Source organism: Dioscorea cayenensis, chromosome 21 (genome assembly GCF_009730915.1).
Source record: "Dioscorea cayenensis subsp. rotundata cultivar TDr96_F1 chromosome 21, TDr96_F1_v2_PseudoChromosome.rev07_lg8_w22 25.fasta, whole genome shotgun sequence".
Classification (NCBI taxonomy): domain Eukaryota; kingdom Viridiplantae; phylum Streptophyta; class Magnoliopsida; order Dioscoreales; family Dioscoreaceae; genus Dioscorea; species Dioscorea cayenensis.
Genome location: NC_052491.1, coordinates 1,793,247 through 1,806,508, shown reverse-complemented (window position 1 = coordinate 1,806,508; position 13,262 = coordinate 1,793,247).

Here is a 13,262-nt window from a genome sequence, read left to right as displayed (position 1 = left end):
TTGATCTATTAACCCCAATACTTGGGACAAGAAGTTTGCCAATAACTAGATAGGACACTAATTTCACTATTTAAGTAGGATTTTTTTGGCATCTGAAGTGGTTAAAAGGTTTCTCCTTCGATCTCATTCTTGACCAAGTTATTTTTTTTTTCTAAATCTCTTTTTTATCATGTCTTATTTTTAGCTTCTCTAGATGAATTTTTTTTCTCAAATTGATTTTGATATTTATTTTGATATATTGATGATTTTGTGTATGATTTTTCTTAAAAAAAAAAAGGTATGAACTATAATTTTTGAAAGTTGGTGATATTGTAATCAATATTTTTGTGGACATTATTTATAGGTAATTTATTTTTCAAAAATTTAATTTAAACTAATAAATCTATTGATAAGTAAATTTTTAAGGAAAAAATAAATAAATAAAGTTTAATTTTAAAAAAAAGATATACAACTATACTATATTATAAATGTCAATTTTATAAATTTACATACCATTCATATCATATCTTTGTCATTATCTGGTCAACTTCAAACTTAAAATAGGATAACAAGATACTATCTAATTGTTTATTCGGTGCTCACCAAGCGTAAGATATGATATGAGCTTATCATGCATATATTCTTTCCTACTCTTATCCAGTTGTCATATCATATCCGTTCATATCATACTATTCACCAGACGGGCCCTTAAACTTTTTATGTACTATCATATGATCCTATCCACGTAATTATAATTTTAAAAGATTTTAATTATTTTTTAAAACTCTAAAATTTATCGTACTTAATTTATAGATTTATAATAATAATTTTTTTATTTTTATTAAATGATTTATTATTTGATAAAAATAATTAAAAAAATATTTATTATGATTTTCCTTAGTGTCCATTTTCTCTAAGACCGGCCCTGGTAACATCAACACACATGCTTGATTGCAACTGGATTGATAACTTATGATGTTGGTGTTGCATGCATTGAATTAATTGTATTCCTGACAGTACAATGAACCAAAATCTAAACATCAAGATGCAAGGCAATCAGGGTATGTGATATTTTGACAAGGACGATGCATGGCTTATCATTTCTAAGGATAACTAAATTATTATATTTATATGTTGAAAAGATATTTTTCTAGATGCATATTATATTTATACTAAAATAGAGTATATAGAAATTTCAAATATACTTGTGAAGGAATAAATGGTTAAGGTATAGGCACAATTTAAAAATCAAAACATTTCAACAGTACAGTGTATTTAATTAACCGCTCTGATATAACACTATCAATTCTAAATAAAATTATAATTTATTGCAATGTGAATTTAACAGATTCCTAGGAACCGACTTAGGAACATGTAACCAAGCTAATGTTGAAGAAAAGTTTTATCACCATATCATAAAACATATGATAAGATGAGCAGTGCCTCATAAACACACACACAAACAATCTTATCATTCCATGCCACAATACCACAATAGGGGAATAAACTAGTAAACATAATCTCACATAGAGAACTACTTCCACCGACTACTTCCTAACGGTCTACAGAATATTATCCTCTATCATGAAGTAGCAAACTGGTATGCTCCCACGCTTCCTCTTCAGTGCCTGCAGGTTCGGGTTCCACTTAAATGTGTCAAGATGACACACAGTTATAGCCTTGCTCTTCCCCTGCATACGGGTACAGCTGCGCATGGCATGCCACTAGCTTCTCTCTGCCTAATACACTGGTCAACGGCCAAAGTAACATTATAGGATAGTTTCATCTTAACATCACCTTCTGCTCATTCATTGTTGTTGAGATTGTTACATGTCTCTTGTTCCCAAACTCATCATGCTGGAACTCCATAATGGATTACAATGACTTAGCACAAAGCTTACTCTCCCCTTCCATGGTTGGCTCCTCACACTCCATGAGCATCTTCTTCATGGTACTAGCCGTAACGAACCTTGGCTTGACCTGAAAATTGGTTGAAATCTTAGGCAGCTTGTTTGATGAAAACTGGATTGTGTTTGCGTATGAAAAAGATATAAAGGGTGACCTAGAGGTTGTCTTAGTGAACTGGAGATCGAATTTAGAACCAGGATTCATGTCTTCCCCCAGGAAGAAGAGTATTATGTAGGGGCATCATCAGGGGTAGAGTTAGAAATTATATATGAAAGATATTATTAAGGGGGGAGAAATAGATTCCTTTGAGTTTATTTAAAGTAAAACTATGGTTTAAATTAAGTGTATTTCTAACAGTACGATGTACGAAAATTTGACACATCAACTTACAAGGCAATCATGGTATGTGATACTTTGACAAGGACGATGCATGGCTTATAATTTTAGGGAGATCTAAATTATTACATTTATATGCTGAAAAGATATTTATCTAAATATGTATTATATTTATACTCTAATAAACAATATATGGAAATTTCAAATATACCAGTGAAAGGAGAAATGGTTAAGGGATAGCATAATTTAAAAATCAAAACATTCCATTATAAATTCTAATATGTGATTCAACAGTACAATGCATTTAATTAATAGCTATGATACAACACTATTAACTTTAAATAGAATTATAGTTCATTACAATGTGAGTTTGATGGATTCCAGGGAACGCACTAATTTAAGAACATGAAACCAAGCAAATGTTGAAGGAAAGTTTTATTACCATATCATGAAATATACGACAAGATGAGCAGTGCCTCATAAACACACACAAAGACAATCTTATTATTCCATGCCACAATGGCACAATATAAGAATAAACTAGTAAACACAATCTCAAGTAGAGAACTTCTTCCACCTAATACTTCCTAACAGTCTACAGAACATGATCCTCTATTATGAAGTGACAAACTTGCACTCTCCCAGCTTCATCCTGAGCACTTGGGAAGCCAACTGCTTCGGGTTCCACTTAGATGTGTCAAGATGGAACACAGATATAGCTTCCACCTACGTCCAATTATTACCGTCCAACACTATCGTGTACTCCTTGCTCTTCCCCTGCGTATGAGTACAGTTGCGCTTGGCACGCAACCAGCTTCTCTCCGCCTATTGCATAGACACCACCCGAAGTAACACTATAAGATGGTTTCATCTCAGCATCACCGTTCGCTCATTCACTTTTATTAAGATTGCATGCACTTCTCTTGTTCACAAACTCATTATGCTGAACTCCACCATGGATTACAATAACGTAGCACAGAGCTTACTTTCCCCTTCTATGGCTGCTCCTCATACTCCACGAGCGTCTTCCTCATGGTACCATCATTAACAAACCTTGGCTTGACTTGAAAATGGGTTAGAATCTCAGGCAGCTTGTGAACGATATATAAAGGGTGAGCCAAAGGTCATCTTGGTGAACCGGAGCTCAAATTTGGTACCAAGATTAAAGTCTTTTTCCAGGAAGAAGATTGTTACATTAAGGGGCATCATCATAGACGGAATCAGAAATTATATACCAAAGATATTATTAAGAGAGGGAGAATTAGATTTCTTTGAGTTTATTTAGAATATAACTATGGTTTAAATTAAGTGTATTTCTAATGGTACGATGTACCAAAATTTGAACATCAACTTACAGGGCAATCATGGTATGTGATACTTTGACAAGGACGATGCGTAGATTATAATTTATAGGGAGATCTAAATTATTACATTTATGTGCTGAAAAGATATTCATCTAAATGCGTATTATATTTATACTCTAATAAACAGTATATGAAAATTTGAAATATACGAGTGAAGAGAGAAATGGTTAAGATATAGAAATAATTTAAAAATCAAAACATTCCATCATTAATTCTAATATGTGATTCAACTATACAATGTATTTAATTAACCACTTTGATACAGTATTGTTGACTCGAAAGAGAATTATAGTTTATTGCAATGTGAATTTGACAGATTCCCTAGAACTGACTGACTTAGGAATATACAACCAAGATAATGTTGAAGTAAAGTTTTATTACCATATCATAAAACATATGTCAAGATGAGCAATGGCTTATACACACACACACACACACACACACACACACACACACACACAAACAATCTTATTTTTCCATGTCACAATACCACAATATGGGAATAAACTAGAAAACATAATCTCATGTAGAGAACTACTTCCACCAACTACTTCCTAAAATTCCTCAAAACATGATCCTCTATCATGAAGTGGGAAACTGGCACGCTCCTAGGCTTCATCATGAGCACCTTCAAAAGCCTCGTGCTTCGAGTTTTACTTAGATGTGTCAAGATGGCACATAGCTATAGCCTCCACCTTCATCTCATCATTCCTCTCCAATGTCATCGTATACACCTAGCTCTTTCCCTTGCGTACAAGTATAGCTGCACATGTCATGCTACTAGCTTCTCTCCGCTCATCACATGGACACCACCCAAAGTAACTCTATATAATGGTTTCATCTCAGCATCATCATTCTACTCATTCACAGTTGTTAAGATTACCTGCATGTCTCTTGTTCCCAAACTCATCATGCTGAACTCCACCATGGATTACAATGACGTAGCATAGAGCTTACTCTCCTCTTCCATGACTGGCTCCTCACACTCCACGAGCGTCTTTTTTATAGCACCAGCCGTAATTGACCTTAGCTTTACCTGAAGATGGGTTAGAATCTTAGGCATCTTGTTTGATCAGAATGGTATGGTGTTTGCTTGTGAATGAGATATAAAGACTGACCCAAAGGTCATATTGGTGAACCAAAGCTCGAATTTAAAACCAGGATTCAAGTCTTTTTCAGGAAGAAGAGTGTTACGTTAGGGGCATCATGAAGGGCGGAACCAGAAATTATTAATGAAAGATATTATTAAGAGAGGGAGAATTATATTCCTTTAAATTTATTTAAAATTAAACTATAATTTAAATTCAGTGTATTTCTGACAGTGCGATGAACCAAAATCTGAGCATCAAGTTGTAGGGCAATTAGGGTATGTGATACATTGACAAGGATGGTGCATGGGTTATCATTTCTAGGGAGATCTAAACTATTATATTCATACGTTGAAAAGATATTTATCTAAATGCATATTATATTTATACTCTAATTAACATTATATGGAAACTTCAAATATACGAGTGAAGGGAGAAATGGTTAAGGTATAGGAAAAATTTAAAAATCAATACATTCCATCTTTACTTCTAATCCATAATACAATGGTAGAGTGTATTTAATTAACCATTGTGATACAACAATGCCGACTCTAAATAGAAATCTAGTTTATTGCAATGTGAATTTGACGGATTCCCGGGAACTTACGGACTTAGGAACATGCAACCAAGCAAATGTTGAAGGAAAGTTTTATTACCATATCATAAAATATAAGGCAAGATGAGCAATTCCTCATAAGCACACACGAGACAATTTTATTATTCAATGCCACAATGCCACAATATGGGAATAAACTAGTAAACACAATCCCACGCAGAGAACTAATTTGACCTAATACTTCCTAACAACCCAAAGAATATGATCTTTTATTATGAAGTGGCATGCTTCTTGGCTTCATCCTAAGCACCTTCAAAAGCCACATTCTTCGGGTTCCACTTAGATGTGTCAAGAGTCCACATAGTTATTGTTTCCCCCTTCGTCCTATCATTCCTCTCCAACGCCATTTGTGTAGGCCTTAGTTTTTCCCCTGTGTACAGTTGCGCATGGCACACCACCAGCTTCTCTCTGTCCATCGCATAAACACTGTTTAAAGTAACATTATAGGACAGTTTCATCTCAACATCATTGTTCTGCTCATTCACTATTTTTAAGATTGTCTGCACGTCTCTTGTTTCAAAACTCATCATGTTGAACTCCACCATCGATGACAATGACGTAGCAAAGAGCTTATTCTCCCTTCCATGGCTGGCTCCTCACACTCCACTACCATTTTCTTCATGGCACCAATCGTAATGGGCCTTGGCTTGACCTGAAAATGGGTTATAAACTCAGGCAGCTTGTTTGATAAGATCGGGATGTTTTGCCTGTGAATGACATATAAAGGGTGACCTAGAGGTCGTCTCGATGGAGGGGAGATCGAATTCATAACCAAGATTCAAGTCTTTTTCTAGGAAGAATAGTGTTACGTTAAGGGCATCATCAAGGATGAGCTAGAAATTATATATGAAAGATATTATTAAGAGAGAGAGAATTAGATTCCTTTAAGTTTATTTAAAATAAAACTATAGTTTAAATTAAGTGTATTTTTGACAATACGATCTACCAGAATCTGAACATCAAGTTGCAGAGCTATCAGGGTATGTGATATTTTGACAAGGATGGTGCATGGCTTATAATTTCTAGGAAGATCTAAATTATTATATTCATATGTTGAAAAGATATTTATCTAGATGAAAATTATATTTATACTCTGATAAACAATACATATGAATTTCAAATATATGAGTGAAGGGACAATGGTTAAGGTATAGACATAATTTAAAAATCAAAACATTTCATAATTAATTCTAATCCGTGATTGAACTGCACTGTGTATTTATGTATTTAATTAACTGCTCCAATACAACACTGTCAACTCTAAATAGCACTATTCTAACAATACACATAACATGATCCTCTGTCATGTAGTGGAAAATTAGCACATTCCTAGGTTTTACCTTAAGCAATTGGAAAGCCAAGTGTTTCAGGTTCCACTTAGATGTGCCAAGATGCCACACAGCTATAGCCTCTACCTTCATCCCATCATTCCCTTCCAATGCCATTGTGTACACCTTACTCTTATCCTTATATGAGTATAGCTGCACATGGCACGCAACTAGCTTCTATAAGCCCATCACACAGCATCGCCCAAAGTAACACTAAAGGATAATTTCATCTCAGCATCACCATTCTTCTCATTCACTGTTGTTGAGATTACCTCGCATCTCTTGTTCCTAAACTCACCACGATGAACTCCACTATGGATTACAATAACGTAGCACAGAGCTTACTCTCCCCTTCCATGGCCGGCTCCTCACGCCCAATGAGCGTCTTCTTCATGGCACTAACCGTAATACACTTGGCTTGCCCTGAAAAAGGGTTAGAATCTTAGATAACTTTTTTGATGAGAACATGATAGTGTTTGCCTATGAACGAGATATAAAGGGTGACCCAAAGGTTGTCTTGGTGAACCAAAGTTCGAATTTGGAACCAAGATTCAAGTCTTTTCCAAGAAAAAGAGCATTATGTTAGGAGTATCATTAGGGGCGGAGTTAGAAATTATGTATGAAAGATATTATTAAGAGAGGGAGAATTAGATTCCTTTGAGTTTATTTAAAATAAAACTATAGTTTGACTTCATCGTATTTCTGATAGTACAATGTACCATCAAGTTGCAAGGTAATCAAGGTATGTGATACTTTGACAAGGATAATGCATGGCTTATCATTTCTAGGGAAGAATCTATATTATTATATTAATCTATTAAAAATATATTTATCTAGATGCATATTATATTTATATTCTAATAAACAGTATATGAAAAATTTTAAATATATGAGTGAAAGGAGAAATGGTTAAGGTAAAATCAAAATATTCCATCATTAATTCTAATATGTGATTTAACGTTTACATTGTATTTAATTAACCGCTCTAATACAATACTATAGACTGTAAATAAAATTATAATTTATTATAATATAATTTAATTAACCCCTCTAATATAGTGTAGACTCTAAATGGAATTATAGTTTATTATAATTTGAATTTAATTAACTGCTCTGATACAACACTGTCCATAGAACATGATCCTATGTCATGTAGTAGCAAATTGGCACATTCCCAAGATTCACCTTGAGCTCTTGGTGCTTTGGGTTCCACTTAGTATGCCAAGATGCCACACAGCTATAACCTCTACTTTCATCCCATCATTCCCCTCCAACGCTATCATGTGCACCTTGCTCTTATCCTTATATGACTACAGCTGCACATGGTACACCACCGGTATCTCTCCACCAATCGTACGGACACCACCCGAATTAACACTATAGGACGGTTTTATCTCAGCATTACAATTCTACTCATTTATTGTTGCAAAGATAACCTGCACATCTCTTGTTCCTAAACTCATCATGCTGAACTCTACCATGGATTACAATGACATAGCGCAGAGCTTATTCTCCCCTTTCATGGTTGGCTCCTCACACTCTACGAATGTCTTCTTCATGGCACCAGCCGTAATGGACCTTGGCTTTACCTAAAGATGGGTTAGAATCTCAAGCAACTTCTTTGATGAGAACGGGATGGTGTTTGCTTGTGAACAAGATACAATGATCACTCCAGAGGTTGTCTTGGTGAGCCGGAGCTTGAATTGGGAACCAGGATTCAAGTCTTTTCCAGAAAGAAGATTGTTACGTTAGGGGCATTATCAGGGACGGGGCCAAAAATTATATATGAAAGATATTATTAAGAAAGAGAGAATTAGATTCCTTTGAGCTTATTTAAAATAAAACTATAGTTTAAATTTAGTATATTTCTGACAGTACGATGTACCAAAATCTGAACATTAAGTTGCATAGCAATCAAGGTATATGATAGTTTGAAAAGGACGGTGCATGGCTTATCATTACTAGTGAAGGGAGAAATGGTTAAGGTATAGGCATAATTTAAAAATCAAAATATTTCATTATTAATTCTAATCCGTGATTTAACAATACAGTGTATTTAATTAATCGCTCTGATACAGCATTGTCGAATTTAAATAAAATTATAGTTTATTGCAAGGTGAATTTGACAGATTCTCGAGAACTGACTTAGAAACATGCAACCAAGCTAATGTTGAAGGAAAATTTTATTACAATATCATATAACATATTGTAAGATGAGCAGTGCCTCATAAATACACACGGAGACAATCTTATTATTCCATGTTACAATGCCACAATATGGGAATAAACTAGTAAATATAATCTCTGTTTCCACTTTCTACTTCCTAACTGTCCACAGAACATGATCCTTTGGCATGTAGTGGCAAATTGGCACATTAGTAGGCTTCACCTTGAGCACTTGGAAATCCAAGCCCTTTGAGTTCCACTTAGATGTGTCAAGATGGCACACAACTATGGCCTTCTCCTTTGTCCCATCATTCCCCTCCAACTCCATCTTGTATACCTTGCTCTTCCCCTACGTACAGGTACAACTGCACATGGCACACCACTAGCTTCTTTCCACCCATCGCGGGATACCACCCGGAGTAACACTATAGGATTGTTTCATCTCTGCATCACCGTTCTACTTATTTGAAAGAAATAACTTATATTTAATTATATATATATATTTATCACTAAATCATAAATTTTTCTTTTAATATGGATAAATTCTCTAAATTAAATTAATAATATCAATCCATATATGATAACTCCAAATCAATGATATCATTTCACATTCCACATTAATTTTTTCAATCCACAAGCATTTCAACAACAAATTTCCTAAAACTCTATACATGACAAATTCTTAAAAAAAAAATTTTTAATAAAATAGATAAATAAACAAACAAGATGATTAAAAAAAATCAGCTTCACCTCCTTTGAAAAGATCAGCATTTTGCTGAAGAGATCTAAAAGGTTGTAGGCTCAGAGTTTGGCTTGTGTTATTTTTTGTCAGAAATTGTAATCCTTCTCAGCAATTGAAAAGTTACTTTCTCTTAGAAATCAGAACTTAGGTACATTTATATTTTTAAATGTATGAAAATCACATCTAGACAGCGGGAAAGAGATATGTTAGCCACGTTTCAAATTCTCATTGGCCCATATTGACTTAATTAGACCTTTCTAGCCTTATTGGAACTCGTAATCTTTAACGTGCTCTAGCGGCCGCTCACACAGTCACGTGGAAACTTGTAATCCTTAAACGCGCACTAGCGGCCTGGAGAGACTCTCACAGCTTAGTTGCTCACACACTCTTGGGGAAAACTGAAGTCTGAAACACCTGCTAGCTGCTACCTACTACTGGGGATAGGAGTTGTAAAAATCCTGGTCCGGACAACTACTCTTATAAGTAACTAAATTAGATGCCCAAACCCAGCCCAAGTTTTTAAATCCGGACAAGTGTGACTTGTCCAGGCCTGGTTTCTTTCAAAACCGAGTTATCCAAATGTCCGAATTTTATTCGAATCATGTAATATACATTTAAAATACATTCAAATACTAAACTATATAGAAATAATTTAATTCATTTCAAATGCAAAAAATAGTGTCTAACAATCCAAATTAATTCATACAATAGTCCAATTTTTAATAAGTATTAAATAAAAATACATGTTCTTAATAATACAAAAAAATACCAAATTGCCAATTGTGAAGAAAGAAAGTCACAAAGTTTGTGAGCAATCAAAAAAATGAAGATGTCATGACCTGTAAGTGTGAGCTTCAGGCTTCAGAGAATTAATGCCAAATTGCCAATTGTGAAGAAAGGATGGCACACTGCACACAAGTGACACAGACACACTAACGCACTAATCGATGCAAGATTGAATTTTTAAATCACAATTCAATCATTCAATGAATTCCCATCCTATTATATATAATTATATTAATATTTAATTAGTAATAATAAAAATTTGGGCTTGGACAATTGGGCTTTAACATTATGTATATCAAAATATTATATATATATATAAAGGCCCAGTTGTCCAAATTTTCTGGGGCCGGGCCCAGCTTAGATTTAAATCAGGGACAACCAGACGATATCCAGACCTGACCCTTATTAACAAAACTTCTGTCCAAACCCGGTTTATCCCAGGCCTGACAAAACTGCGTCTGTGGGCCCTAACATGTTATTGCCACCTTTAACTGGGAAATGGGGGTGGCCTGTGGTCTGTAGAGAAACGTTGGGAAGTGGGGGGATTTGGGCCATAAAAGGGGATGGAGGGAAGCTCGGGGCAACAGGGCCCATTGAACCCAATGTTAATAGGGGGAAGGGCAGTCGCTCCCCTCATCCCTTCGTCCCTAGGCAACATGGACTTGAGTCTCACTGATAACGTACAAATACTTGAAGCAGTCGTTAACTCCAACACCACCGAGACATACATTGAACTTTGTGCGACTACCTCCAGGTTTCCTAGTGTTCACTATTGTCCCTGTCTTATCTTCATCTAGTTCATCTGTAGTTTATGCAAAACACAATTGTTCATTAAAGTTTTAAGTTTTTATCAAACACACAAGGACACGAGAGAGAGAGAGAGAGAGAGAGAGAGAGAGAGAATTATAGAATATGAAGTCCAGGATGGCTCTGGGCATGGGAGAGTTGGGTAACATTTTATGCCAGTAGACTTGGGAAGTGAATACATGAGTACCAGTTTCTATGATTTTAAATAACGTAGTATTTTAATTAGTAAAAGAACATGGATGTTTGAATGAGATTGAGGAGATGCAATTGCATACCAAGATGAGAGCAAAGGACACACAGGAAGTGATTCATGGTTTAGGACAGAAGTGCACTGATGCAAAGAAGAGAAACTTTAGAGTAGAAGGAGGGAATAAGAAGAAAGGAGAGGAAGAAGGAGAAGAGGAGAGGAGATAGAGTCTGGTAAAAAGATTACACCACTTGTGCGAGGATAATGGTTTACTCTATAACAACCTCTCTAATAATCTGGAAATCTTTGATTACATAATCATATCATTCATTAAACCTCTCTAATAATGCTAAAATAATGTCTGACTCTATAACAACCTCTCTAATGACCTGGATATCTTTGATTACATAATTAGTTTTCAATTATCTTAAGAAAGACTCACTCTCTTGGACACAAATGTAGCTTTTGTTAATGTATTTGGACACCCTAATGATGTGTCCTAACTTTTTTTATTAAATGAGATGAACCATTTAATTGATTGAGTTTGAGGGCAGTTGGATAAGGAAATGTAACTGTAGATTGGGAATTGAGAAGCATGAACCTACTTTGCTTCTTCAATTGATTTCTGTTACTGGAATAATATAATAACATACAAACGTGGTGTTTATTAACTTCATAATGAAATTTATGAAAATTATCTTAAAAATTAATGAAGTTGGGAGGCTAGCTAGTTCATTAAAAGATGTTTTTAGTTCATTTGCTTGGAATAAAGCAAGTATAAATATTATTATTTTACTTATTTTTAATTTTTATTAAAATTTTTTTAGCTGATCATCATGTTATATCGACCATCAAATACTTATATCTATGTGAATGGTAGTGGTTGTACAAGATGATTATGTTAAACCATAAACATTGAATGCTAATCTTAATCTCTACTGGTATATATATATATATATATATATGATGATCATGTGTTAATTCACATAAGATGTAACATAAACATAAATGTTAGTTCTGGAGGGGTACTAGTGTGGCGATTTTCGCTCAATCTCTCATGTAATGTAAGCACACACACACACACACACACACACACACTCAATGTAAAATCAAACAAGTAAGAGAAAGAAGATACACAAATCGATTACCCAGTTAGGCACAACTTACCTACGTCTGGGGGGCCAAGCCCGAAAATAACAATCCACTAAAAGAGAAAGAAGAAAGAAGAGTACAACACTCACTCTCACTCTCACAATGAATACATAAACCTTCTCTAGATTGGTCGATGCCTACTCTCTCACCCTTGTCCAAGGGTTTCTCTCCGATGGCACATCCTAAATCTCAGAGAAGGATTTTTATATAAACATCTCAACATCCCAAATATAGCTCCTCCCTCTTTTAGAATCTCCATGGCTCCTAATTCAAACATCTTCTAAATTAAACATTACAACTCCTATTCTAACTGAGCTTACAATGCGATCTTCCTGCTGATCCCAACTGAGTTCTAGCTTCCGTTGCAATGCGACCTTGCAACGCCTCCAACCCTCTCAGTTGTGCCAGTCCAAGTCAATGCAGTCAACTCCTCCCGAGCTTTTCCTGCCAGTAACTAGCTCGCCTCCGCACATCATATCAGCAGGTCTCTCTCCTGAGGGTCATACCCACCAAGATGGGTCTCCATCTCACCAAAGATAGTCTTCAAAGATCTTTAAAATCTTCTTTCCAAACTTGATCTCCATTCATCCAAGTTTGGTAATTTGAATCTTCAAACTTGATCTTCATTTATCCAAGTTTGGTTCATCAATATCCTTGTTACTAAACTTGATCTCCTTTCATCCAAGTTTGATATTCACAATCTTCAAACTTGATCTTCATTCATCCAAATTTGGTTCATCAATATCCTTGTTACTAACTTGATCTCCTTTCATCCAAGTTTAGCTCTTCAATATTTTCCAAGC